Source organism: Trichosurus vulpecula, chromosome 3, assembly GCF_011100635.1.
Source record: "Trichosurus vulpecula isolate mTriVul1 chromosome 3, mTriVul1.pri, whole genome shotgun sequence".
In the NCBI taxonomy this organism is placed as follows: Eukaryota; Metazoa; Chordata; class Mammalia; order Diprotodontia; family Phalangeridae; genus Trichosurus; species Trichosurus vulpecula.
In genome coordinates, this window is record NC_050575.1 from 420,179,578 (window position 1) to 420,207,183 (window position 27,606).

A 27,606-nucleotide genomic window follows, 5' to 3' on the forward strand; every position below is an offset into this window, starting at 1 on the left:
AAAAAATAGAGAATAATAATACTTCTTTCAGGTTTTTGGTGTGAGGGTATAATGGTAATTAAGGTGGGACTTTTTGCTGTTGACCTTTAATGATTCTGACCTTTGTTTGAATGGGGCAGATAAAGTGGGATGTTTTTGTATTTCTCAGCACTGAGACAATTAGGAGCCATTGATTTGTATCTGATGTGATATTGGGGGTGGGTAACTTTTCCATGCCCAGCCTGGGTGAGGTCAGGGCCCATTGGAGGTCCTGAACAAGATATATAAGCACAGAGGTTAGTGTTCTCGCTCGGAGCTCTGAGCCACAGCAGGAGTGGTGTGTGACTCTGGGCCAGCCACTCTAATGAGCTCCCTGGCTGTACACCCAGATGTTGATAACTATGAATTATATTTGGTCTGTAATTCAGCGTGCTTGCTTTTTCCCCTGAACAAGGTGGATGTTATTTGTATGCTGGATTAAAGTAAGATTGTTAACCCCTTAACGTTGCTTTCCTTAAGTAAAGCAGATCAAAAGGACCTGTGTTGGCAGCTTTCTGGGTGCTGGTTGTTGGTGGATCTTATAACCCCACAGAAGCTGCTCATTGGATTGTTGATACAGAGTGTTAAAAGAAATTATATCTTCATAGATTTAGTTCAAATAAGATCATAGCTTCATATACTTACAGTTGGAAGGGTCCTCGGAGTGAGTTCTTCTTTTGCTTCTTTTTGTATGCTTGGCACTTAGCACAGTGCCTGGCACATAGTGGGTGCTTAATCAATATTTGTTGACTGACTGTTGACTTATTCACCATGTGGGTGATGCTAGGTGCCTTGGAGAGGCATTAATAAAAAGCCCATCTCCAAGTCTTACTAGAGAATGTTTGTTTAATGTTGGTTTTTTTTTTTTGGTTTGTTTTTCCCTCCCAATGTGGTGTTAGCATCAGCTGGGATGGTGGACTTGGCTCTTCCCTGCCCACATGCTATGATTTCAAATGACACTTTTGGGATCCTTACATAGATTAGTTTGCCACTTAATTATTGCATGGAGTAAGAAATTGAGAAGAACCCTATTGATAATAGCTGACCCAGACATCCTAGGTTTACTTTGGTCTCTCTAAGGTTTTCATGGCACCATTAACCTTCATCTCCTTGGCCTCTTCTCCTTTTGACAGCATCTGCTTGAGTTCTTTTCCCAGCATACACCAGATATATTATGAAGGCAGAATTCATGATTTCAAAGAAAATCATATATATGTCTGAATGGTTCAGAACCGCAGGATATAAGGAATTCTCTAAGTAGAAGGCAGAAGAATTAAAGCATTTATTCAAGCTCCAAAGTAGCAGACCCACGAACCAGAGTCCCCAATTAGATATCCTGCCCAAAAGCTTCGAGGCCCAATAAGTCCGCCTTACAAGAGTAACCAGGACGTTACAGAAAAACACGATGACATTAAACCAAGTCATATTTGTGCTTCCCCCCTCCGGTAAGAAGATTACCCACTGGCCTCAGGCCCTTGCTCAGCACTCTTAGGTCCACCCTATCACCAGCAGTGCCTGCTGCTTCAGTTCCTTCTGCTTCGGCTTCGGCTTTGGCTGTCGCTGTTGCTGTTGATGCTACTGCTGCTTTTCCTGCCTTTGACACGTATCAATCTCCAAGCTGTGTTCTCTCTTTTTATACGGTCCCAGACATCATCAAACATCGTCTGAGCGACCAGAATTTAAGCTCCTATGATTGGCTCTGGTCTTAGCACCTCCCCTTAGGACCCTGGGAGCTTCTCGCCCACATTGGCTTAGCACCTAATAATTAGGGGTTTGGGGCAAACTTAGGAGCAAAGATCTAATCAGACCTCTCTTAGTTGGCCCCACCTGGGGCCCCACCTTAAGCCTATTCAAATGGGCAGGAAAGAGCTTCTCATTTCCTGATTGCCTTAACATCAGCCCAGAATGTGTTCTTCATGCCCGTTAATGAGAGTTGGAGCTGTGTGCAGAGAACCTAAAAAATTTCATTTAACCACTAAGACAGTGACCCGGGGTGAAAAAGTCCCCTCTGGACCTCTAGACCAACTGAAGATGCTCCATGTTGTCCAGTCTTGTCAGGGTTTGAGCCTCAGATGAGCTGAGGTGGGATAGTAAGTATATGTCGGGAAGATCTGAGGACAGTCAGTCCGTCAGTCAGTCAACACCCATTTCTTAAGCACCTTCTGTGTGCCCAATTTGGGAAGGACAGGGAATATAAGGAAAAAGTAAAAATCATCCCTGTCCTCAGGAACCTTACATTCTTATGGGAAAGACAACATACACACATATGTGTATGCAAGGGATAGACACAGAGTCAATGGAAGTCTTATAGAGGATGATCCTCACAACAGGGTATGGGGGATCAAGGAGGAAGGGAAAGCATAGGATGTGCTCACCTACCCTCCCCCAACATCCTCGTCTATAAAATTCAGATTGTTCGTGGCACCTGCTTCACAGAGTCCTTGTGAGGATTAAATGAGATAACCTATGTAAAGTGCTTTTCAAACCTTTGTGCTATATAAAGGGTAGCTAGCTATAATCATAAGATTTTGAGCTTGGAGGGATTGTTGAACTTAGAATAGCACAGATAAAAAGTTCCTTAGAACATGAACCTGGGATCAGAGAATGGTGAGTGTGAAAGCCAGGAGGGGCCTCAGAATGTGAATATTGGAGCTGGTCTGGGGGAGAGGGTAGAACAGGGAACCTTAACTGGCAGAATGGGGAGGGGTGTCAGGAAATGGAATCCTTCATGGGACCTCTAGATCAACAAACATTAAGTGCCTAGTATGTGCCAAGTACAGTGCCAAGCGATGGGGATACAAAGAAAGGGAAAAGACTGTCTGTTCTCTGAAGCAGCTCACAGTCTAATAGGGGGAGGATAGATGGAAGTAATTAAATACAAATAAAATATATACAGTATAAATTGGAAATAGTAAGCAGAGGGAAGGCATCAAAATTAGTAAACATTTGGAAAGCCTTCTTGTTGAAGGAGGAGTTTTAGCTGGGACCTGAAGGAGGCCAGGAGGCTGAGATGAGGAGGGAGAACATTCCAGACATGGAGGTTTCTATTCTACTGGTTAATAACTCCTTTATAATTCATCATGGCCTTTTTTCCAAGCCACCATATCTCTTGGCCTTTGGGGGATTCTCAACTTCATTTCTTCAGAGACTGGTTTTCCATGAGTCATGATGATGGATCACCAGAAGAGGATTAGTGGAAAAGAGTTGGGCCTGGATATCAGAGAGTTTGGGGTCATCGATAGGACACTGGCTCTTCCCAAAGACAAGTCAGACAGCTCTACTCCTCCTCCTCTTTCTCCTCCATTCTCATTTGTGGGCACTGAAGCTTGACTTTAAGAAAGTCAGTCAATCTCTAGCTTGGAGGCTCAGTATTGTCATCTGCAAAGTGGGGCTAATGAATTGACATTCAGCATCTCTCAGAGAAGTGCTTCTTAAGCCTTAACGCTCTTTAAAAGTGACTGGTTACCATGATCATGTAATAAGGAAATGGTCTTTCCTGTCATCTGCTGCTGTGACTTCTGACTTCCTGGATTCTGGCGTGGGGGGGGGGGGGCGCTTTTGAAGTGCCTGAGAAGGAGGGTGCCCGGAAGGAGTTCTGAGAAAAGCTGCATAAGCTCTGACATGAATAATTTACCTCCCAAAGAACCACTAAAGGCTCCAGCATTGCAGGTCTTGGCACCACAGCTGGTCCATTAGGCTATAAATACCTGACAGGTGCATGGGGAAGGAAATCTTCAGCGTGTGACTACAGAATCCAACCAGAAATAACAAGAAGGTGTTAGGATACAGGAAGATCAAAGTGAATTACCTTGAAAGTGGCAAAATTATTGAATAACTTAAAACTTTCCAGGGATGGAAATAATCTTCAGCAATGGGGCTTTCTTTGCTTGGCGTCCTTACTGAGCTCTTAGGGACCCTCTGCTTTACATAATCATATTATTTCTTTCGTATAATTAATAGTACCTTAAGTTTACAAAATGCCTTACAATATTATCTCATTTAAGCCTCACAACCTGGGAGGTAGGTATACTTATTATTCCTGTTTATGAGGAAGACAGTGGTTAAGTGACTTGCCCAGGGTCTCACAGCTAGGAAGTGTCTGAGGCCATATTTGAATTCAGATACTCCTGATTCCAGCTCCATGGCTCTATCTACTATACCATGTGGCTGCCCCTAGAATTCTAGCATGTTGGAACATAGAGTGTTGGAGCCAGAAAGAACCTTAAAACATGGAATGTCCAAGCTGGGCTGCATCTTGTATCTCAGCAGATAGAATGTCAGAGCTAGGAGGGACCTTAGAATATGCTGCATAGACTGGCGTGGTAGGACACTCATAAGATAAAACCACAAATCTAGGAGGGACCTTAGAATGGCAGTTACATGGCACCCAGTGGAGAAAGCCGGAAGCCTGGCACCGGGAAGATCCCAGTTCAGACACTTACTAGTACCATGACCTTGGACAAATCACATAACTGTTGTTTGCCTCAATTTCCTCAAATGTAAAATGAGAATATGATAGCACCTACCTCTTAGGGTTGTTGAAAAGATAAAATCAGATATTATTAAAGAACTTAGGACAATGCTTGGCACATAGTAGGCTCTGTATAATGATTATTACTATTTTTAAATTTTTAAAAAAATTTTATTGTCATGTCAGAGTTAGAAGAGATGTTAGAAATGGAATACCAAATGCCAAAGCTCTTGGGATATAGAACACAGACTGTCAGAACTGGAAGGGACCTAGGAACATGATGAATAAAATATGGGAATGAGAGAAAAACAGAAAATTGATCCTCCAAGTTGACGCAGCCTTGACACAAAGATGACATTATATTAGAAAAGGTCTCAGAGATCTTATAGCCTAGAATGTCAGAACTGGTAGAGACCTTGGAGCACAGAATACCAGAGCTGGTAGAGGAAGCATAGGTCCCATAGTTCTAGAGTTGGACAAAGCTTAGAAATAGCTTTGCCCGGTGACCACATCCCTTCACTTTCTAAATAAGGACATTATTTCCACTGTACCATGTGAAAGTTTCTTGGGAAAACTATCCTCCATCCACAAGAGGACAGACAATAGCATTTCATATTTTCAGAGCACTTCTTTATATGAATCTTTTCAGTTGAGCCTTACATATCCCAGTGTGGTGCATTGTTCAAAAGGCACCATCCCCATTTAAAAGATGAGCAAACTGAGACTCAGATGGGGGAAGAGATTTGTCCAAGATCATGCATCTAGTAAGTGGCAGGACTTAGGTGAGAACCCAACTGCCAAACAAAGTGCATTGTCCAGACATCAAGCTCCCTCCTGACTGCTTCATAGATTGGCCACATGTTCAGACCTGGTTGGCTGCTTTTTTTCTTGTGATGTGTATGATTCAGGAGGAAATTGCTCCATAAGTCAGACTTAAAGCCCCCCAGCAAGGCTCAAGTCCCTCAGAAGAAGTTATTTATTTTTTCCCATTACTTTACAAACCTTCCATTGAGACCAAGGCTTCCATTCTGTGTCTGCTTGACCACCATAGCTACATTCTCCTTCACACACTCTATATTGTGTCCAGCAATGTTGGGCCACTTGCAGTATGTCCAACACAACCTTCCATCACTCATCACTCATCAATGTGAGTTTGCCCTTGTGGTCCCCCGTATCTGGAATGATCAGACCCCTGGCCTCTGCCTCAGTTTCCCTGATTCCTTCACGACTCATCTCATCTCCCTCCTGTTGTAGGAATCTTTTCCAAGTCCCTTCAGTTGCCAAGACCTTCCACTCTCGGATTACCTTCTATCTGTGTTATATGTCTTATATGCATCTAGTTGTTTAAATGTTGTCTCCCTTATGAAAATGAGAGCTCCCTAAGATCAGGGACTATTGGGGACTCTGTCTCCCCAGTGCATAGCTCAATGCCTGGCCCTATAGTAACCATTTAATGAATGTTTGCTGAATGACAAATGATAGCTGAAGTGCCAATGACTAAGCTGGTGTGGCTTTCCTGAGAAATTTACCAATATTCCTTATAGCTATGGTCTCTTTGTAGAGATGGGTCAATCAAACAATGAACAAGCATTTAGAAAACTCCTACACTGTGCCAGGCACTGTGCTGGATACTGCAGATACAAGCACAAATAATGAAATTATCCCTGTTTTAAAGGAGTTTCCATTCTAATGGGTAAAAATCAGATAAATGAGGTAGTTATGTAGCATCACAAGTTAAAAAGATAATTTCTATGAAGAAATCCATGGACTCTAATGCGGAAGAAAGGCAGAGACTATTTAGTAGAGAATCAGTGAAAAGAGTAGAGAAATCAACATGGTGGGGGAAGAAAATTTACTACAGACCACCTACCCAGAAGGATGAAATGACCAATGAGTTAGGAAACAGATACCAAACCTTCTACTGCGGAAGTCATGGGACAATTAAACGAGCTCAGCATTTACTGGATCTCTCTTTTTACTAAAAGTGGAAAAGCTGCTAAATTATTGAATGGCCTTACTTAAAATTTAAGAGCGGAAGAAGCCGTAAAGAGAATTCTTCTTATGAACCCAGTTCTCAGCAATTGTTAAGGACTGAGTGTTAAAGTAGAAATACGAGAAACTTGGGAGGAAATAACCACTCTGACTTAGAATATATGTCAAACATCAGATTGAGAGAAGAAAGCCTAGGTGCACCCTGGACATGGGAACAAAAGGTTTCAGTGAATATTCAGAAAGTAGAGTCACGCTCTCAAGCCCTTTCCAGATTGGCCTAGGAGAACAAGGAAGTGCTCAGGGTAAATGTGAAACCACAAATGCCAATAACATAACATAAATACTAGTTATTCTGATGACAAGGACTGAAACAGAATGAAAGAGAGAAGCACTTATTAAGTACTTACTATATGTCAAACATAGTGCTAGGCCTTAGTGATGCAGACTAGAAAGGAAAATGGTACCTTCTCTCATATTCTAATTATGGAAGGGAAGTGAAGGAAATAAGTGTGTGTGTGTGTGTGTATGTGTGTGTGTACACATTATATATATATACATGTATGTATACGTACATATGTATGTATATGCATATATATATATGTGCCAGCACTATGCTAAATGATTTTTACAAATACTATCTCATTCAGTCCTCACAAGTCTGCAAAGTAGGTGATAGTACTATCCCCATTTTATGCATGAGAAAATGGAGACAGACAGAGATTAAGTGACTTGCCCAGGGTTATACGACCTGTAGGTTTCTAAGGCTGGTTCTGAACTCAATTTTTCCTGACTCTAGGCCCAGCATTCTGTCCACCGCACCACCAGCTGCCTCCAATATAAAATAAAATATCTATTAAATACTCTCTAATATGGCAGACACTGTTCAAAAAATTGCATCCTAATGGGGAAGACAACACATATGAGGAAGGTGTGGCCGAGGTTGGAGACCTAAAGGGGAAGGTTGCCTCTATATTTTGTGGTAGAGTCTGAGAGGAGGAGACTTTGGGGCCAAGGGCAAATTGAGAGTAAAGAGAGTGGTGTTTATGGGCCACCAAGGAGCTTCTGCTTCTGCCTGCATCAGGGGCTGGCCCGTGACATGCTGCCCACTGGTCATGGTAACAATAGGAGGGTGACCAGCATGTCCAGTACGAGGGAGGTTCACTTCTGATTTTAGCTCACTCGTTTCTACCTCAGGGCCTATGTTGGCGTCCATCATGTTGCACACCCATTGCAGTTTGAGGTCAAAACTACTCAGTTGTAATTTTGCTTCTGCTTCCTCACCCACAGAGAAGGACCCTAGACTGGAAAGAAGAAGTGGATGTGGCTAAAAGAGACTTGGATACCATGGTAGTTGAAGAGATAGTAAGAAAATGCTCAGTCCCCTCATAGAATTCAAGATGCCATTTTTTGGATGGCCCAGGGCACTGAAGGTACTGGTAGAGGGGATTCCTGTGCTGCTTCTCCTGGGGTTCTGAAAAACTTTGTGGAAGACGGTCACAGAGCTGCAGAGAGCTGTGTTATGGCTTGTTGTAGGGATAAGGATTTGGCAGTGTGATTTCATTTGTACAGGGAGGGTACTCCCAGGTGAAGAAAATCCCCCTTCTGATGAGGGCTGACCCACTCTGAAACCTATACCCTTAGAGAGGTGTCTTGAATCCTATAATCACTGTATGCCAGTGGCAGGCCTTGACTCTAGGTCTTCCTGGCTTTGGCGCTGGCTCTCTGTCCATTTGGCCACACTGTCCCTTTGGCTCATTATGAGAAAAGAAAATTAAAGTTGTCTCAATGGGATTTTGCCATCATTTGAGGTCTTCAAGCAGAGGCTGATGACCAGTTTAGGGGACAGGTGAACATAGGGATTTGGGGTTAGAGGAAGGTTAGACTAAATGATCTCTTTGGTGGCCAGTCACTTAGAGGTTCTATGGCTGTCAGCATTAATCTATGAACTGAATCAAATCTCATAAGGTTGCTGTCCATTTTGCATTGAAATTCTACCTGTCAGCAACTTGGTTGAGACTGAATTCTGACTCCTAGAAGGGTCTGAAGCAATCTCCTCCCTGTTTGTTCTGGGTCAAGGAAGGACATAAGCCTGGCCCCAGAAGAGGAACTCCATTGATGGGAAGACCTCTGAGGTCAATTGGAATCCTGAACATCTCCGATCACCGTTATTATTTTAATTTCATCTTTATTGGCCATCCACAATGTGATGGAGACTGAAAGGGAAAATCACTAGAACTGAGGAAATATAAGGCCTTGAAAGGTCCTTAAAACTGACCACATCTGACCTCTGATGTCACTTAGAGCAGCACCAGTTTTCAGCCTGGAGCCTCCGACACCTTTCCTGGGCCAATTACAGTTGCTAAGAAGCTCTGCTTTGTAAAACCCTGAAATTGATTCTTTGGAACTGGTTCTATTAATTCTCACTGTGCCATGTTTTACATTTGCTTAGGACAAATTGAGGGAATATAGATAATCTTTGATGAAATCACCTCCACATTTTATTCCTAATAACAAGTAGTAGGATTATAATTGGAATGATTCCGAATGGCCCTGCAGAAGAGTGGATCGGATGAACCTCTCTTCCTTCTTTATGAAGGTGGGAGGCTATGGGTATGTAGTGTTTCATACACCCATAGATTGGGTTGATATTTTGATTGACATTTCTGATCTAACTTTTCCCCCTTTTCTTCTTTGTTACGCAAAGGCTGGTTCCCTAGGTAGGGGAAGGGCAAGGATAGATTCCGAAGTTCAGGTGATCTAGGGAGCAGAAATTCTTTTGGAAGTATAGGCTGGATGAGGAAGCCACCAAGACACTTTCCAACACTAAATTCTGTGATTCTGTGACTAGCTACTGTCTAAGTTCTCCTGTAACTCTAAGTCTATGAACCGAAGACATGCACCAAACATTGAAATCCACCTCCTCTCTCTATACTCACTTGTTCTTTAAGACTGAATTCAGATTGGGAGTTGGTGGAAGAAACAGGCATTTATTAAGTGCCTACTGTGTTAAGTGCTTTACAAATATTATCTCATTTAATCTGTACAAAACCTAGGAGGCAGGTGCTAACATTATCCCCATTTTACAGCTGGGGAAATGGAGGCAGACAAGGGTTAAGTGACTTGCCCAAGGACACACAGCTAGTAAGTGTCCAAGGCTGGATTTGGGCTTAAGTCTTCCCGACTCCAGCCTCAGTGCTCTGTCCACTGTACCACCTAGCTACTGCAATGCCACCTTCTCCAGGAAGCCTTTCATGATCCCCCAAATAAAAGTGACTCTGTGTGTGTGTTTGTCTCTGTTTCTTTGTCTCTCTCGTTTCTCTCCCTCTTTCTCTATCTCTGTCTCTATCTCACCCCCACCCCTTTGATTTCACTATTCAGTTATTAAGCACTTATTAAACATGTACTATGTGCCAGAAACTGTGCCAGTGGATACCCAATAAAAGCAAACACAGTCCCTGCCCTCAGGTAGTTTACATTCTAATGAGATGGCATTATCCATATAATTTTATAAGATTCATAAAAAGCTTCACTTCTTTAATTCATTTTTCAAAATCCGATTTGCTTTAAATATGCCTCTGGGTATATGTCACACCCGCACGGAGAGTGTAAGCACGGGGGGGGGGGGGGGGGGGTTAGCTCTGTTTTCATCAGCCTTTTCCCAGGCCTCCACTCCCATCCCATCACCAAGCCCAGAGCTCAGTACAGATGAACCGTGCAGTAAAGGTTTTTTCAAAATGCTGAATCAAATCTCGATGTCAAGATAAAAATTCTCTGAATTAGGATTCGAGGCACTGGGGGATATGCTTGCTCATCATTCTAGGGGAGAGCGCTGTCACAAGGCAAAGGAACCAGAGGTGATTCCTTGGAAGGCGGGGGCATCATTTGGGTTTCAAGGTAATTCCGCCCAAAATGAGCACCCTCCCCCACTCCCCGCACAGCGGCCAGGCTCCGCGCGGTGTAGGAGACGCGGTCTGAATCAGCAGCCTGGGAAGCTCATTTCTCTGCATCTGCCTGTGGACTCGCCCTGCATACTGAGCACGCTCGCCTTCATGATTCCCAGAGCTCATTTCAGCCCCGCTCTCTGCCACTGCCATCATTCAGGAGACAGATGGGAAGGCGGCAGCGGCTCTGAATTCCAATGGGATGCACTTTGGTGGCTGGGCTAGGGATTTCTCTTTGGGTTTGATGTCCCATGGAGCAGCAGAGAGCAACATGAGGGAAAGGGAGCTCGGCTGGGAACATCAGATCTGCCTAGCTTCGAATCCCCCTTCTGTAGCTGCAGTGTGCTCTGTGCAAGCCTGTTCCCCTCAGCCTGCTCCTCCCTCCCTTCCGGGGTTAATCAATCACAGAACCTCAGAGTGTGAAGGGCCACGGTATCTGGAGACAGAGGACCTGGGTCTGAGCCTGTCCCAACCTCCATGGCCCAAAGGGGACTTAGCTATCAAATAAGGGGTTGGACCGGATTCACTCTGGGTCCTTTGGAGCTCCAAATCTATGAACCCATCTTTTTCTGATTTCTAATATGTGAAGAGGAGTGGTCACTACAGTCTATCTAATATCTAGTTACTCAGCTTTTACTCGAAAGCCACCAAGTGCAGGGGAGGGGTAGGGCACACACACTATGTCCCAAGACCACCCACTCACTTTGGGTTTGCCTTCATCATGGGGACTTTGTTCCTTTAGTTGGGGCCAACAAAAGTTTCATCCCTGAAACTGTCACCTGTCCCCTGGAGGGGGGCAAATAGACCCCCATAGCATAGGGAATACGTGTTATCTCAGATGCTCTCTGTGGACCCAGACAAGACACTCTGGGGCTTAGTTTTATCCTCTTCAAAATGAGATCACTGGCCTAGATGTCCTCTAAATCAAGTCAAGGCCAGCCAAAAAGTATTTATTAAGTCCCTGCTGTATAGGAGGTACCTGGGGACAAAGTGGAATGATATATGGACCATAAATCAGGAAGACGTGAGTTCTAATCCAGCCTCAGACACTTATCAGCTGGGTGAACCTGAGAAAGTGACTTCACTTCTGTCTGATCGGTTTCCTCATCTGTTAAAAGGAGGTAATAATCGCACCGTTCTTGGAGGTAGTACAGTGTAGATTGTTGTGAAGATATAATCAGATAACATTTGTAAAAACACTGCCTGCATTAAAGCGCTCTATAGATACTAATCATGATGGTGGTGATGACGACAATGTGGGTCACAGTATGAAATGAGAAAGATCCAACTAAAAGGAAGCCCAGCCCCCGCTCTCAGAGAACACCGAATGCGTGATGCTGCAGTCTGCAGTCCTCCGGGGAGCCTTGGCCGAGAGATTTCATTCTATGAGGCCTCAGCTTCCTCACCTGTGCAGAGCTTAAAAGCATCGTCACATAAACGCTAGTTAGCAGCAGCAGCAGCAGAAGCAGAAGCAGCAGCAGCTCCATTATCTATAAAATGAAGATGATAATAGCCCCTGCCAGAGAGACTTGTTCTGAATATCGAATGAGATCATGAAAAAAAAGAGAGAAAGAAAAAAATCAGAGAGAAAAAGAAAAAAAAAAAGACAAGAAAGAAGGCAGGAAGGAAGGAGGGAAGGAAAGAAGAGACAAAGAAAGAAAAAATAAGATGTTGAATGTTTGTTATGTGTCAGTCACTGAGCCAAGGACTAAAGATTAAAATATTAAAAGAAATGCAGGGATACAGCACACAGGACAAGGGCAGGCTGGGAGGGTGTTTTGGCCTGGGAAGTCTGGGGCACAATGAATGAAGTCATAGGGCAGTCAATTAACACACCCTTTCCATGGATGTGGTTTTGATTCATTTACTGTTCTCAGAACAAGAGGTGGAAGGGGGTGGGATCCAGGGTTCGAGGAGAGGGCAGAACAGCTGGAAGATGGCCAGGGTACAATCTAGGGAGGCTGGCATTGTCTCCACTTGATGACCTCTTGCCATAAAGAAAAATGTATAGCTCCTGGGCAGGAACTAGGGGCCTGGGCTGGGAGTGAAGGGAGGGACCAGGAAATGTCAGGGGTCCTCAGGGTTATACAAACACGCTAGGAAGAGGAATGTAAACTCAGCAATTTTTAAAGCATAATATAAGTGTGCAGTATTATTATCATCATTATCAATGTTAATGACACTAATCCTTCCAGAACACTGTCCCCCACAAATGTAAAGCCAGCCGTCCCATTGCCCTCAGGAGATCATCTGCTCCAGGCTAAGCCTTCTTGGCTCCTTCACTTATCTTGGGGAAAATGCTTTATGATCCTCTAGATTCTATAGAAAGTGAGCCATTGGCATGGATGTCTCCTTTAGAGTCTGGAAGATAATTATTCTAGGTATGAGTGGGGGGAGGCAGGGAGAGGCAGTACAGATGAGTCAAGGAAAGACCCAGAGGTGGGTCCAAAAGTATTCAAGGCATTAACTAGAGTAGAACCAAGGGAAAAGGCAGGGATGGTAGATATGGAATGTAAAGTAATATGAGAGGAACCAAGGGATCTTTCTCAGGTCAGTGCATATCCCTCGAATGAGAATGGGAGGTCATGGGTACTATGTGCCCAACCTTAAGTGCCATAGAGCTGCTGGGATAGATTAAACTCAGGCCCTGCTCCAGAGAAGCTCATGCTCATTAGCCTTCCCAAAGGCCACTGTTACAGAGGGGAAAGCCTGGCCACTGGTGGCAGGGGTGAAAGGGTCGCTGCTGCAGGCCTGGAAAGAACAGTAGGACCCAAAGGTTAGGGCTAAAACCATCAAGGGAAGAGGAGTTGGAAGACCTCTGTTCAGTAGAGTATAGAGTTCACTTTACTCAATTTCAGGAGAAAATTTTATTAAATTCAACTTAATCCAAACCAATAGAAAGTAGATGCAGCATAACATAGTGAATACTGTGCTGACCTTGAAGCCCAGAGGGCCTGGGTTCGAATTCTCCCCAGGCATATGCTGGTCCTCAGTGAGACACTTAAGCTCTCAGTGCTCTGCCCAACATTTTTTTTTTGGTTGAATTCTTTTTATTTATTTTTTAAATTTATTTTTAGTTTTCAACATTCATTTCCACACAATTTTGAGTTACAAATTTTCTCCTTGTCTCTACCCTCCCCCCAACCCAAGGTGTAATGCATTCTGATGGCCCCTTTCCCTAGTCTGCCCTCCCTTCTATCATTCCACTGAACACTGCCCTCTATCCCTTTTTCCCTTACCTTCTTGTAAGACAAGATAAATTTCTGTATCCCATTGCCTGTATATCTTATTTCCCAGTTGCATGTAAAAACATTTTTTAACATTTGTTTTTAGAACTTTGAGTTCCAAATTCTCTCCCTTCTTCCCTCCCTACCCTCCCACCTTGGGAAGGCAAGCAATTCAACATAGGCCATACCTGTATCATTATGCAAAACACTTCTATAACAGTCATGTTGTGAAAGACTAACTATATTTCTCTCCATCCTATACTGTCCCCCTTTGTTCAGTTTTCTCCCTTGACCCTCTCCCTTTTTAAAAGTGTTTGCTTTTGATTACCTCCTCCCCCAATCTGCCCTCCCTTCTATCACTCCCCCTTATCCCCTTCCCCCTACTTTCCTGTAGAGTAAGATACCCAATTGAGTGTGTATGTTATTCCCTGGGTAAGCCAAATCTGATGAGAGCAGGATTCACTCATGCCCTTTCACCCGACCCCTCTTCCCTTTCATTACAACAGCTTTTTCTTGCTACTTTTATGATATAATTTACCCCCATTCTATCTCTATCTTTCTCCCTATCCCAATATATTCCTCTTTCGCACCTTAATTTTATCCTTTTAGGTATCGTCCCTTCATATTCAACTCACCCTGTGCCATCTATCTATCTATCTATCTATCTATCTATGTATATATACATATTCCTTTCAACTCTCCCAATACTGACAAAGGTTTCATGAGTTACAAATATCATCATTCCATGTAGAAATGTAAACAAAACAGTTCAACTTTAGTAAGTCCCTTATTATCTCTCCTTCCTGTTTACCTTTTCATGCTTCTCTTGATTCTTGCATGTGAAAGACATATTTTCTATTCAACTCTGGTTTTTTCATCAGGAATGCTTGAAAGTCCTCTATTTCATTGAAAATCCATATTTTGCCCTGAAGTATTATGTTCTGGCCAACTTTTTAAGACTCTAAGTTATGGAGAAGGTTCCAAATTGCATTGGTGGAGGGTTTCCTTACTTGGGAGTTCCAGACATCAGTGAATCACTAGGCCCTATCCCTAATGACCTCTACATTTTATGCTATATATGGGAGTCTAAAATGAAATGGGACATAGACGCTGCCCTCAAGAGGATGATAATGGGGATTATGATGATGACTGATGATGGTGATTATAAAACATCACTGGAATTATTGAAGGTAACCATCCATATGTCAATGGAGTTTACTATACAGTAAAATCAAAGAGTGAAATCAAAAGCACCCCTCCACCCCCCCACCCATGGTAACATCCACATGTACTTGACCAACAATATGTACTCAAAGAAGCATTGAACAATTAGCTGATGAATTGAATTTTTAAAAATAGAAATGGAGGGCTTTGATGACGACAGTATGGGACTAAGGCATTGCCACGGCAGTTGGACAGCACAATGAGCACAGCTCTTGACTGGCAATCAAGATGAGTTGAGTTCAAATGACCTCAGAAACTTCCCATCTGTGCTCCTGGACAGGTCGTTTAGTTTCTTCCTGCCTTGGTTTCCCTATTTGTAAAATGGAGCTAATAACAGCAACCACCTCCCAGAATTGTGAGGATGAGATAATATTTGGAAAACACTTTGCACACCTTAAAGTGTCACATAAATGGTAGCTATTACTGTTAAAAGGAAGATGCCCTCACTGTTGATCAACACAGATCATACAAGGAAATGATAGAAACCATGTAAAACATCACCGTAGGCACACCAAGTGTGTCACCCACCACATACCTAGCATGCTACTAAAATCACCTCTCATTTCACTATCTTTCATAAACTAACAGACGACAAATCCTCAAGGGATCCTGGATAATTGTGCAGGAACCAGACCATTATCTCGGATGGAATTGTTCCTCATGTTGGCCTGGAAAAAATGTCATTCCATAAAAACAAAATTAAAAGTGACATTTTATATATTTTAAATAGATATCATACCAAGTACTCAAATTGTCAGAGTATGTGAGACCCCAAACTTTCCAAACAGGGAGACCTTGTAGGAGAAATCGAAACCCAAGGAGACAAGATGAAGGACAGACCACCCAGTCACCTGTCTGCTGCTGGAGTTATTCCCAAGATGCATTTGGTGCATCTACAGAAGATGTTCTTGGCTCCATTGCTTTTTTTTTTTTCCCTCAATGACAAAAGGGAGTTCTATTAGCCATCTGTGCTGTAATCTGTAGAACACTAAAAATAAAAGAGAGTAGCAGGACAGGAACTTGTCCCAGCTCTATTTCTTTCCAAGCTCTCTTGAACAAAAATCAGAAGAGCCAGAAAAAACAGGACTGGGGTATTGAAAAAACTTTGAAGTTTGTGGAATTCTGTGATGCATCATGTCGTTTGAGCCTGATAAAGCCCTCTCTCATTTTACAGAGAAGGAAACGGTGGTTTCAAGATCATCCCTTGGGACCATCAGGGGCTGGATTTACATCCAGACCTTTCCTAATCCAAGTCTAGCACACTCTCTTCTAGATCGTGGTGTCATGGAAAAAGCACTAGCTGTAGAGTTCTGGGTTCAAATCATAACTCAGCTTTTTACTGCTTGTATGACCTTGGGCAAGTGGCTTCCCTTGCCCCAGACTGTTTCCTCAGGTATCAAATGAGAGGTAGAGACAATGACAACCTAGATCTAAGCCCTATTTCTCATCCTCCATGCAAAGGGGAGCACCTGACCATAGGCTATGAGCAAATAAGAAAACTGAGTCATCAGATCAGAGAGTTGAACAATAAGCATGGTTCATATCCAGTCAAGGCTGGTGTCATCAATACAGATGAAAAAGAAAACCGGGCCAAGATTAGAGATCCATAATGGCAATGCAAAGTGGGTCACTTGCAACTGTCAATGGACAAAGCAGACTGATTCATAGGTCACTTGTCTTAAAGCACTCACAGGCCAACATCCTGGGACCATGGCCGGGAGGACAAAAGACAAATCCAATGTATGTGGCTGATCTGTCCGCTATAAGATTACCTTACGTTCTCAGGCAATCTAGCTTTAATAACGTTGACATTTCTCAGAATTCCATCGACTCTTGTGTCAACGGAAAACGTGGTGTTTCTGTCCAAGGATGAATGCTCTGCACCCAGCAGAGCAAACCTTTAAATGAAGCAAAATGTTCATGAAAATGCTAAATGTCTTTCTCCATGCTAATCAGTTTGAAGGGCTCTCAAACAGATGAGCAACCAAGCTAATTTTTGCTCAGAGCTAATTAGACACAAAGTGACTCTATTTGAATGGATTAAGAAGCCATCAGATCAGAGAATTTTGCTTGAATTTCTAGAGTTTTTTTTTTTCCTTTTTTTTTCTTTGTGGTAGATGCCATCTACATTCCAATTCTCATTGAACCAGTTTGCGATACAGTACAGGGAAGATAGTTTGGGTTTGAGACCTGGATTAGAATACTGTCTCTCACACCTTACTAGTGAGTGACTACAGGCAAGTAACTCCATTTATGTCTCTGTGTCACAGTTTTCTCAGCAATAAAATGAGGGTAAGAATACTGTTGAGGTTTTTAGGGCTGCTGGGGACCCCAAAATACCGACACGCTGGGTCCTGCCCAAATGAACTCAACCCAAGCCTTCTTACAGCCAAAGAAAAACAAAGTTTATTAAAGATTTGCCATATTGGATATAAGTAATCTGAGCATTTGGTGATGCTTGTATTGACAAGCAGGCCAGAACAACTGAGCTGAGCTAGATTGAATCTGAGTACCTTTGTGCAGGCAAGATGAAACTTATATAGAGCAAGACCGTGGGAGGGTTCTTCCGGTGGTCAAGTAGTCTGGGGTGATGGGAGGAGGGGTTTAGGGAGGATCTTGATGGGACTGAGGTCACTGGGGGACCGGGGTGAGGTCAGACTCCAGTACTGGGATTAAGGGTGCAAAATAGCTAAAGGCTACCTGGAGATGGACAGACAATGAAGCACTAGGGTAATTCTCAAAGAGGACCATGACATCAGGAAAATGATGGTATGACTTGCAGTTGACTTTGATTTGAGTGAGGGAGGGCTGTGCAAGGTCACCAGCCTCACTTTCTCCTCCAGAGCCATCTGGATCCAGTGACCTGATATTCATCAGGATGACTGGAGATGGCCCAGGATGCAATGGGGGATCCCGGCCCTTTCAGGCTAAGGTCTTCTCAGGTTCTCATTTCTTAATGGAGGGCTAGGGTAACAGATTTGGGTATAGATATTTTGATAGCATCAAGGGGTGGGAAGTGGCTGGAGGTAACAAAGAATGGAGGTAAGAGACAACAGATTTGGACATGAAAAGCTTATGGCCTCAAGTGAAGGCTGGATCAAGTGGGGGATTCAGGGAGAGCTCAAGGGGATTCCTACAGCCTATACCCCATCAATACCAATATTACTCACCTTGCTGGGTCATTGCAAAAAAAAAAAAACAATGCTTGGTGAAGCCCCAAGTTCTATGCCAATGTACATTATGTTTTCTGTGACTTAGAACATTAGGGTACTGGATTTGAGAGGGATGTTGGAATGTGGAACATGGAAAGGTAGGGCTAGGAGAAACCTTAAAGGCCCAGAGAACACCCAACAGCAGGACCTTTGAGCATAGAAAAGTCAATAGGCATTTATTAAATGTTCATTATATAACAGGCACTTTACTTAGTTCTGGCAATACAAATGCATGCCTAAAGAAAGACAGTCCCTGCCCTCAAGGAGCTTATATTTTCACAGGGAAGACAGCACATAAAACCTAGCAGAAAAGGTGAATGTGGTTGGGGAAAGAGTAGAGAGGAATGAAGACACAGCTGACCTGGGCATTTTCCTCCAAATGGTGGTTCTCCCAGAGGATAGAGTCACAGTGCAGAGGATACTTCCAGTGGGATAAGGTTGAGTGATCTTCCAGTTTGAGAAGGTTTCTACAACATAGGAAGAAAGGCCAGGAGTGTGGCTTGTAAAGGCAAAAAAAAAAAAAGAGAGAGAAAGAAATAGAGAGAATGATAGAGTTGGGAAGGACCTCGGAATATAGAAGAGCAGAATGGGGATGGAACTTAGAGAACAGAGAATGTCAGTGTGGGAGGGACTGTGGGACAGAGAACAAAGACAAGCATGGGTACCTTGAAACATAGACTATTTGGGCTGAATGTGACCCAAACTTTATAAATGTTTATAAAAATACTAAGTTATAGAGAAGAAATATCTTGTCTAAGACTATTTAGTAATGGGAAGTTCCTGGTCACTTCAGAAAGGGAGCATGAAAGCCCCCTTGGAATCTATGACAGGGTGTGGTGGAGCTGCGGAGGGACACACCCACAGGTGAGAGAAAGGCAGAGCTCTGTGCTCCTTGGGCATAATCCTATCAGAACCCTCTCCTTTGTAGGAGAGAAAAAGAGATCCATAGTGGGGAAGAGACCTGTGATTTCTTGATCATTAGCAGAGCTGGACCTGGGCACTGCCTACTGACTAATGTGCCAGAAATACCTCTTTGGTATCATTTAAAAGACAAACAAAGCAAAAAGGGCCTAATCCTAGTCAGTATGACACCCAGAGGTTTAGAGTTTTCATTTCTAGGAAAATTGATGAAAATCTCTTTCAAAACCATAGTTGGGGAAAGAATTCTTAAACAAATGAAAATAGAGGAGATCAAAAAAGAGGAAACTAACATTGTAATTAAATGAAACTGAAGAAGGGAAACTCCATGGTGAGGAGAGAGCAGGGGAAGTTTTTCTCAAATTTTTCTGATAATTTTCTGATATCATCTCTTTGAGTGCATGTATATATGTGTGCATGTGTATATATGTGTGCATGTGTATATATGTGTGTGCATGTATATATGTGTGCATGTATATATGTGTGCATATGTATATATGTGTGTATGTGTATATATGTGTGCATGTGTATATATGTGTGTATGTGTATATATGTGTGCATGTGTATATACGTGTGCATGTGTATATACGTGTGCGTGTATATATGTGTGTATGTATATGTGTGCATGTGTATATACGTGTGCATGTGTATATATGTTTGCATATGTATATATGTGTGCATATGTACATATGTGTGCATGCGTATATATGTGTGCATATGTATATATGTGTGCGTGTGTATGTGTGTGTGCATGTGTATATACGTGTGTGTGTATATATGTGTGCATATGTATATGTGTGTGCATGTGTATATGTGTGTGCATATGTATATATGTGTGCATGTGTATATATGTGTGCAGATGTATATATGTGTGTATGTATGCACATATACACATTCACATATAACATATTTTAAGTATTTTGCTCACCTCCACACATTATATAATCTGAGTTCTTATTGTATTACTACTAGTAATTGTCATTATATTTCATGAAGATGTAAGCCTCTCAAAGGCAAGGGAAGACTGTCTCTTTTTGCTTCTGTTTGGATCCCCAGAACTTTGCAGTGCCGGGAAAATAGTAGGACCTTAATAAATGCTTGTTGATTTGACTTGACTACTACTATGACTATTACTAATTTGATATAAAAATATGGTGTGCTACAGGACATGATGTGATGATACGTGTGATACAATATAATATAAAAGTGTGATACAGTATTGCATTTTATTATATCATACCGTATTGTGCTATATATTATATCATATCATACTATACCGTATTAAATTATATAGCACAGACTAAATTAACAACTAGTCTATGAACAGATGAACTAATGTGTGTGTGAAACACTTACTACATGCCAGGCATTACACTACACCAGAGAGGCAGTCCCATTCCTCGAGGAGGCTACATTCAAATTGGATGGGACAGCATATATGGGGCAATGGCAGCCAGAGAGGAATGAAGTCAAACCAGAGGAGGATTAAATGCTGCATCCTCTCCAGAAGCTATAATGCTGCTGTTGTGATTGCTGGAGGAGGGAAGCAAGCAGAAGGCAGAGATGTAGTACATGGCGGCATGAGGGGAAGGTGGCTCATTCCGACGATGGGAGCCAATAAATGGAGATGCTTATTAAAACTATTGATGCAGTCTTACAAATCAGCACAGCCCTAGGGCAAGGACTGGGGTACATCTCAGGAGGCAAGGCATCCTGGTAGTAAGAAGAAAAGCAAAATCACTCTGAGGTTTCATCTCACAACCAGCAATGGGCAGAGATGATCAAAGATGGAAATAGTCCATGGTGGTGGGGCCGTGGAAAGAAAGCTACCCTGCCACACTTTTGGTAGAGTCCAACCATTTCAATCGATCAATCAATCATCACCATTTATTGACTGCTTACTCAGGGCCAGGCACTGTGCCAAGTGCAGGGGATGCAGAAAGAGACAAAGACAGTTCCTGCCTTCAAGAAGCTTGCCATCTAATGGGGAGACAACATGCAAACAATATATGCAAATCAAGCTATATACAGGATAAATCAGAAATAATTAAAATGGCATGTAATTAACAGAGGGAAGGCACTGGAATTAAGAGGGATTGAGGTAGGCTTCCTGCAGAAGGTGGGATTTTAGCTGACAAGTAAAAGAAGTCAGGGAAGTCAGCAGTCAGAACAGAGGAGGAAGAGTATTCTAGACACGAGGGGATAGCCAGAGGGAATGCCCAGAGCAGAGAGATGGAGGGCCTTGTTTGTGGAATAGCCAGGAGGAAGGTGCCAGTGGATGAAAGAGTACCTGGTAGGGAGTAAGGCCGGGATGGGGAGAAATAGAAGGACTGAAAATAAGTGATAGAATAAGGACAACAGAGGGGGAAATCCATTGAATGGAATGGGATCCCTTGAGCAGGTAGAAGAATTAGTCACAATCAGGAGTCAGGCTACCTCATCATGTGAGACAGAGGTGAGGGAGGAAATACAGGCAGAAGGCACCGGAGGGATAGGAGGTGAGGAAGCAGGGAGAAGATGATGATCATGATGAGTGGCCTCAACGTAAGGCTAGGATCTCAACTGAGAGAGTGGGGAAAGAGGGAGCCATGGAAGATTTGAGGAGGGATGAGAAGGTATGGAAGGACTGCTGTCTTGGAGAGTGGGATGGTGAGGTGATAATGGAGGTATACTGCCTCACAGCAGTGAGCGCCCAGTTGAGGTTGTGTAACCTAAACTTGTAGTGGACACAGGCAAGACAGTTACATGATTTTCTCCACCTTCATTCAGAAGCATATGTTTAGGCAGGAGTAGTAGAAGTGACCTAAGGCTGAGGCTTAGCTGGGTATAATTGGAGATAGGATAAGGGGGCAAGGGATTCAAGAGAGAGGACAGTGTAGAGTTGAGTTGGTTCACCAAAGAGTCAAGTTGGGGAAAAGAAGAGAGAGTGGCTAGATCAGAGGAGATGGATGGACTGGAAGAGAATTGAGGAGTCAGGGGATGGGAGGTCACAGTGAGCATGAAGAGTAGTATTTTGTAAGGGAAGGCAGAGGGAGAGGTGAAAAAAACCGATGGATTATGGTCAGACAGGGAGATTCAGAATTCTTGAACATGAAAGTGGTACATTTGTGGACTATGGCAAGGTCAAGGGTATGACCATCTTTATGTGTGGCTGACATGGGGAGTGGGGTAGGGAAGGAGTAGCTCATGGGAGGTAAGTAAGTTGAGGAGCTGAGTGGTTTGGGAAGCAATTAGAAGCTACAATTATAAATTGATGATTACGTCTATACCTTTTGACCCAGAGATGGCCCTGGTCAGCATATGCCATAGGGATACATATGCCCTAGCAGGTGCCCACATATGCCCCAAGGGGTTTGGAGAAGGAAAGAGAATTAGTATTGATATAGCACCTACTATGTGCAAGGCACTTTACAAATATCTCATTTGATCCTCACAACAACCTTGAGAGGCAGATGTCATTATCGTCCATTTAACAGTTTGGAAAACTGAGGCAAAGAGAGGTTAAATGACTTGCCCAAGGTAATACAGCTAGTGTCTGGGGTCAGATTTAAACTCGGGTCTTTCCCAACTACCCAGTGCTGTATCCACTGCATCACTGGCTGCTCTAAGTGGAGTGGGCATGGGTGGCTGGGCTGGGGGAGTTAAAGTCAGCAGGGAAGGTTCTCTGTACAGCAAAATGTCATAGCGCTGCTCTTTCTTGGCCACAAAGAACTGGAAACAGAACAGGTGCCCTTTGGTTAGAGAATGGCTAGACAAGGTGTGATCCACAAAGGCAATGGGGTATTACTGTCTTGCGAGAAATGACAAATCCTAAGATAGATGAACCCAAGAACTGATGGGGAATGAAGGAAATAGAAGCAGAAAATTAATGTAGACAACGCTTACAAGAATGTGATATTCTTATCGATGAACAAGAAGAAAGCTGGGCTAAGCATATTATAATACTGAGGGTGTGTACAAGACAGGTGTACGAGAACATGTGCCTGCCTCCCTCCCAGGCGGAGGTGGCAGGGGATGGGTGTGGAATTACACATGCTCAGAGCTGGCAGATGCGGTAACTGTGGCTTGATTTGGCTGACCTGCTTCCCTGCCCCTCTTCTTCTCTCATCTTTGTAACAGATAAGGATCCCTGAGCTGGGAACGGGAAGGGAGGTATTTGGAAATTAAGGTGATGTAGACATAAATGGTAGCAATAATGGAACAGAATCCTTTTCATAAGGTACAAACAGTATTAGCCGTCATCTATGAAACCCCTGCCACTGGGGAAGACCTGCTATGTGGCCTCTAAAGGAACCCTGAGCTGTTCCAAGAAAGCTAACACCAAGCGTTCTTAGTTCCCTGAGGATCACTGTGGAACTCATCCCTTGGACATCCTGAAAATTGGCTGCTGCTGCTTCTGGGGCAAGTGAGACACCCTAGGCCTGCCTGTCAGATGCCGGAGCTCTTGGGAAGCTTGGGATAGAACCTCTAGTGAACTTTAATTCAGTCTTGATGAAACTAGAGCTGGTTGTTTTCCATCTGGGAGCCGCTGGAGGAGGGCCCTTCCTCTGTTCTCTTGGGCAGCCATTCAATTAAGGGAGTGCACACGTATAAGGCAGGGTAGGCTCGAAGACTCAGGAGTACCTGAGCCTGACTGCAAATAGCACTTCATTAAAAATTATATAATGGGCTGTCTAAAAATACCCAGTGGCGGAGCGGCATTGGCCAGAGGTAGGAGCACCCCTTCAGTCTGCCTTTTAAATTAAGCCAGAAAGATATTTCAAGCACATTAATCAAGAGAATGCTGCTCCATCCTTTGTGATAAAACAGCCACATCATCTCAGGCAAGGCCTCACCCCCCAGGGCCCTCAGCACAAATCTGTAAAGGGGAGAAGGTTGAACTCAGTGATGTCCAAGCACCATAAAACACTGAAATCATATGTTCTGTGTTCTAAACTCCCTCCCAGTTCTACCATTCCATACCTAGTCAAACCAGTAAACCTTTATTAAGCACTTACTGCATGCCAAGCACCAGGCTAAGATCTGGGAATGCAAAGAGGAGCAAAGGAAAGATGGACCCTGCCCTCAAGAGGCTTACATTCTAATGGGGGAAGACAATGCATAAGAAGCTTTAAGGAGGGGTGCAGGTGACTGTTTAGGAATGTGGTAGACAAAGAAGTCCAGAGAGTCAGGAGCTCAGCCCAGAGGGAACATGGCTGGCTTGGGGGGTTTGTTTACAACAAGGATTCCAGAAGGAAATGACCGACTAGAGGAAGGAGCCACCAGGGCAGAGGAATCTTCCAGAATGAAAGGCTGCACATGAAGAGACAGCTGCCAGGGTGAGAAGGTTTCTGGTACCTAGGTGTTTAGCCTTAGCTCAGCTTCTATGTTCTGTATTCTAAGGCACCTCCCAGTTCTAATATCCCACAGTCAAAGGTCCTGTCCAGATAAGACGTTTAATATATTTTAAATTAAATTTACTTTTTCCACTTAAAAAATCAATTTTCTTCTGCGTACATCTCCTACTTTGCTGGAAAAAAAAGAAAGAAAAAAAAGTAAAACTCTTATAACAAAAATGCTTAGCCAGGCAAAACATATTCCCGAATTGGCCAGACTTCAATTTTCCATGACCAAGATGCACCTTCCATATTATTTTTCTGTTCTATGTTCTAAGGTCTGTCCTAGATCTCATAATCTATGTTTTATATTCTAAGGTCTCTACTAGCTGAGATTCATGTTCCAAAATCCATTTTAGATGCTACAATTGAGGTTCTATATTCTAAATCCCTCCCAGCTATAACTTCTATGTCCTAAGGTCCCTCCCATTAGGATATTCCACGTTCCAAGAGACCTTCCATATCTAACCTTTTCTGTTCTATGTTTTAAGGACCCGTAATCACTACCTTAGCTACATTCTCCTTCCTTCTCTATCTCTGCTTCTTGGTGAATGAATTAAATGCCCCATTCTCCTCTGCTCCCATGTACTCTCCTTGACCACACCTTGACAAGCCCCAAACTGGGATTGTCCCACCATCTACCATCTTCATTCCTATCCATGTGTGCCTGGGTAGAGCTGGAGGGAGTATTGAGACTGAACTGAACGAGATGCATGTCATAAATGTATGTTATCTAATATAAATGCATGTCATCTAATCTCAAATGGGCCCTCACTGCAGCAAGGTAAACATCCTATATCTTCACCCCCTCTCCCTAGTGTGCACAGTCACTAAACTCATTAAGAAAAATGGATTTGTGAAGTCCTTCCTATTCCTCCCTTTCACTCTCTTCTGAAGACTTTGCAATCTGGCCTCCAACTTTACCATTCAAAGAAGCCCCTCTCCAAAATTACCAATGACCTCTGAACTGCCAAAACCAATGGCCTTCTTGACCTCACTTTAGCCTTGGACACTGTTGACTCCTAATGGATAGTCTCTCCTCTCTAGGACTTTGTGACCCTGTGCTTACTTAGTTCTCTTCCAATCTGTGAATCCTTCTCAGCCTCCTCTGCCGGACCTTCATCTGGATCCTGCTCATTAATTATGGGTGTCCTGGGCCCTCTCTTCTTCTCCATCTCGTCATCTCCCATATGTTCCATCGTCCTCTGTATTCAGAAGATTCCCCAATTTATGTCTCCAGCCTCACTGTCTCTCCTAAGCCCTTGAATTGTCATTTACATCCAGCCTTGAATGATGACTCTTTAGTATATCTTGAAGTGGGTGTCCTGTAGACCGCAAAGTGGACATTGTTAAAACAGAACTAGTTGCCTTTTCCCTGAGGCTGCCCCTCTTTTGAGCTCTCCTATTACTGCCAAATGAAGCACCACCTTCCCAGTCACCCAGGCTTACCACCCTGGTGTCCTCTTTGCCTCCTCCCTCTGTTCTCTTCTCTCCCCATTGCTGCCACCCTGGTTCAGGCCTTCCATGCTTTCTTCCTGGAGTGTTTAAGTGACCTCCTACTGGGTTTCCCTGCCTCAAGCCTCTCCCCACACCCCATCCTCTACTCAGGCACCAAATGATGATGATGATGATGATGATGATGATGATGATGATGATGATGATGATGACTGTATATCCTTAACTTATCCAGGCTAGAAGGACAGGACCCACTCATGAGCCCTATTCCACACTAATCATCACCAGAGCTTTGAACCTGCTCCATTTATGACCTGGGATGGTTTGCCCTCCTTAAATAACCTCATAGCCCTCTTACTTCTGAGGGTTCTTTATATTAACAGCAAACAAAGCAGGTGCCTGATTGACTTAACCCACCATAACTCAGAACTCCTGAGCTGGAGATCCACTCATCTCAGACTGCTCAGTAGCAGGGATTACAAGTGTATGTCACCATGCTTATTCAAGGTGATTTTTCTAAAGCGCAGCCCCAACCATGTCACCCCCATGTTCAGTGAGCTCCAGGGTCTCCCTATTACCTCCAAAATCAAACATGCATTCTTCTTCTTAGCATCTAAAGACCCTCATAACCTGGCCCTTTCCTCCCTTTCCATTCTCATATTTCAGTCCCTTCATGGCACTCTTTAGTCCAGCTGTACTGGCCTGTTTGCAGCATCTCAAAACTTCTTGCCTTCCCTCATGCCTGGGATATTCCACCCTCTCCCCCTGCTTCTTAGCTTTCCTGGCTTCCTTCAAGACTCAGCTCATACTGTGCTTTCTCCAGATCATCTTTCATCTCCTTCACAAATATCTATGTGCCTTCTATGTGCCCACTTGTTTACATGTTGTATTGCTCAATAGAAGGAAGGTCTTTGAAAGCAGGGATTATTTTTGGCTTTTCCAGTTCCCAAGCATTAAGCAGAGTAATTAGTACATAGTAAATTCTAATAAATGCTTGTTGACTCGCTATCTAATTGACTTCCCCCTTGCTCTGAAATTCTATCTTCTGAGATCACTTCCAGATTTGCCTTTGCATATTCTGACTTTTAAATACCAGAGTTTTCTTGCATTATCCCCCGCATGATGGCAACCAGATTTTCTTTTTGTAATGTTCTTCTGGTAGACCTCCCATCTTTCATGTATGTGGAACCTTGTCTACAAAGTCACTTACTCTGAACTTCTGTAGAACATTTCTATTCTTTCAACATTATTGTCTTTTGCTTCTCTTCTACCAAATTGTCTTCTACTTCAATGTTTTTATGTTCCATATCTATTAATCTCTCTTTTATAGTTTTGATTTCTTCAGATTCCCCATCAAGGATCTAATTTTTCCTATTCTTAATTTGTGTTGTTGTCTTTTTTTATTATTTCCACTTTTGTTGTGGTTGTTCAGTAGTTTCATTGTGTCTGACTCTTCATGACCTCATTTGAGGTTTTCTTGTTAGAGATGTTGAAGTGGTTTGCCTTTTCTTTCTCCAGCTCATTTTACAGATGAGGAAACTGAGGCAAACAGGCTGGGCCAGGGGGGCTGGGAGGGGGCAAGACCCATCTGGGTCTCAGTGCCTTTCTCCTTTGTCCAGTTCCACCCTCTCCTCTCTGGGAAGAATCAGGACCTGCCACTTTCCCGGGGGGACAAGGGTCTTCTGGAGGAGTCATGATGGCTACAGGAATCCCTATCCTCAGCCCAAATCCAAGCACAAACTACTTGTGGAACCTGATGTGAAAAGGGCTCTA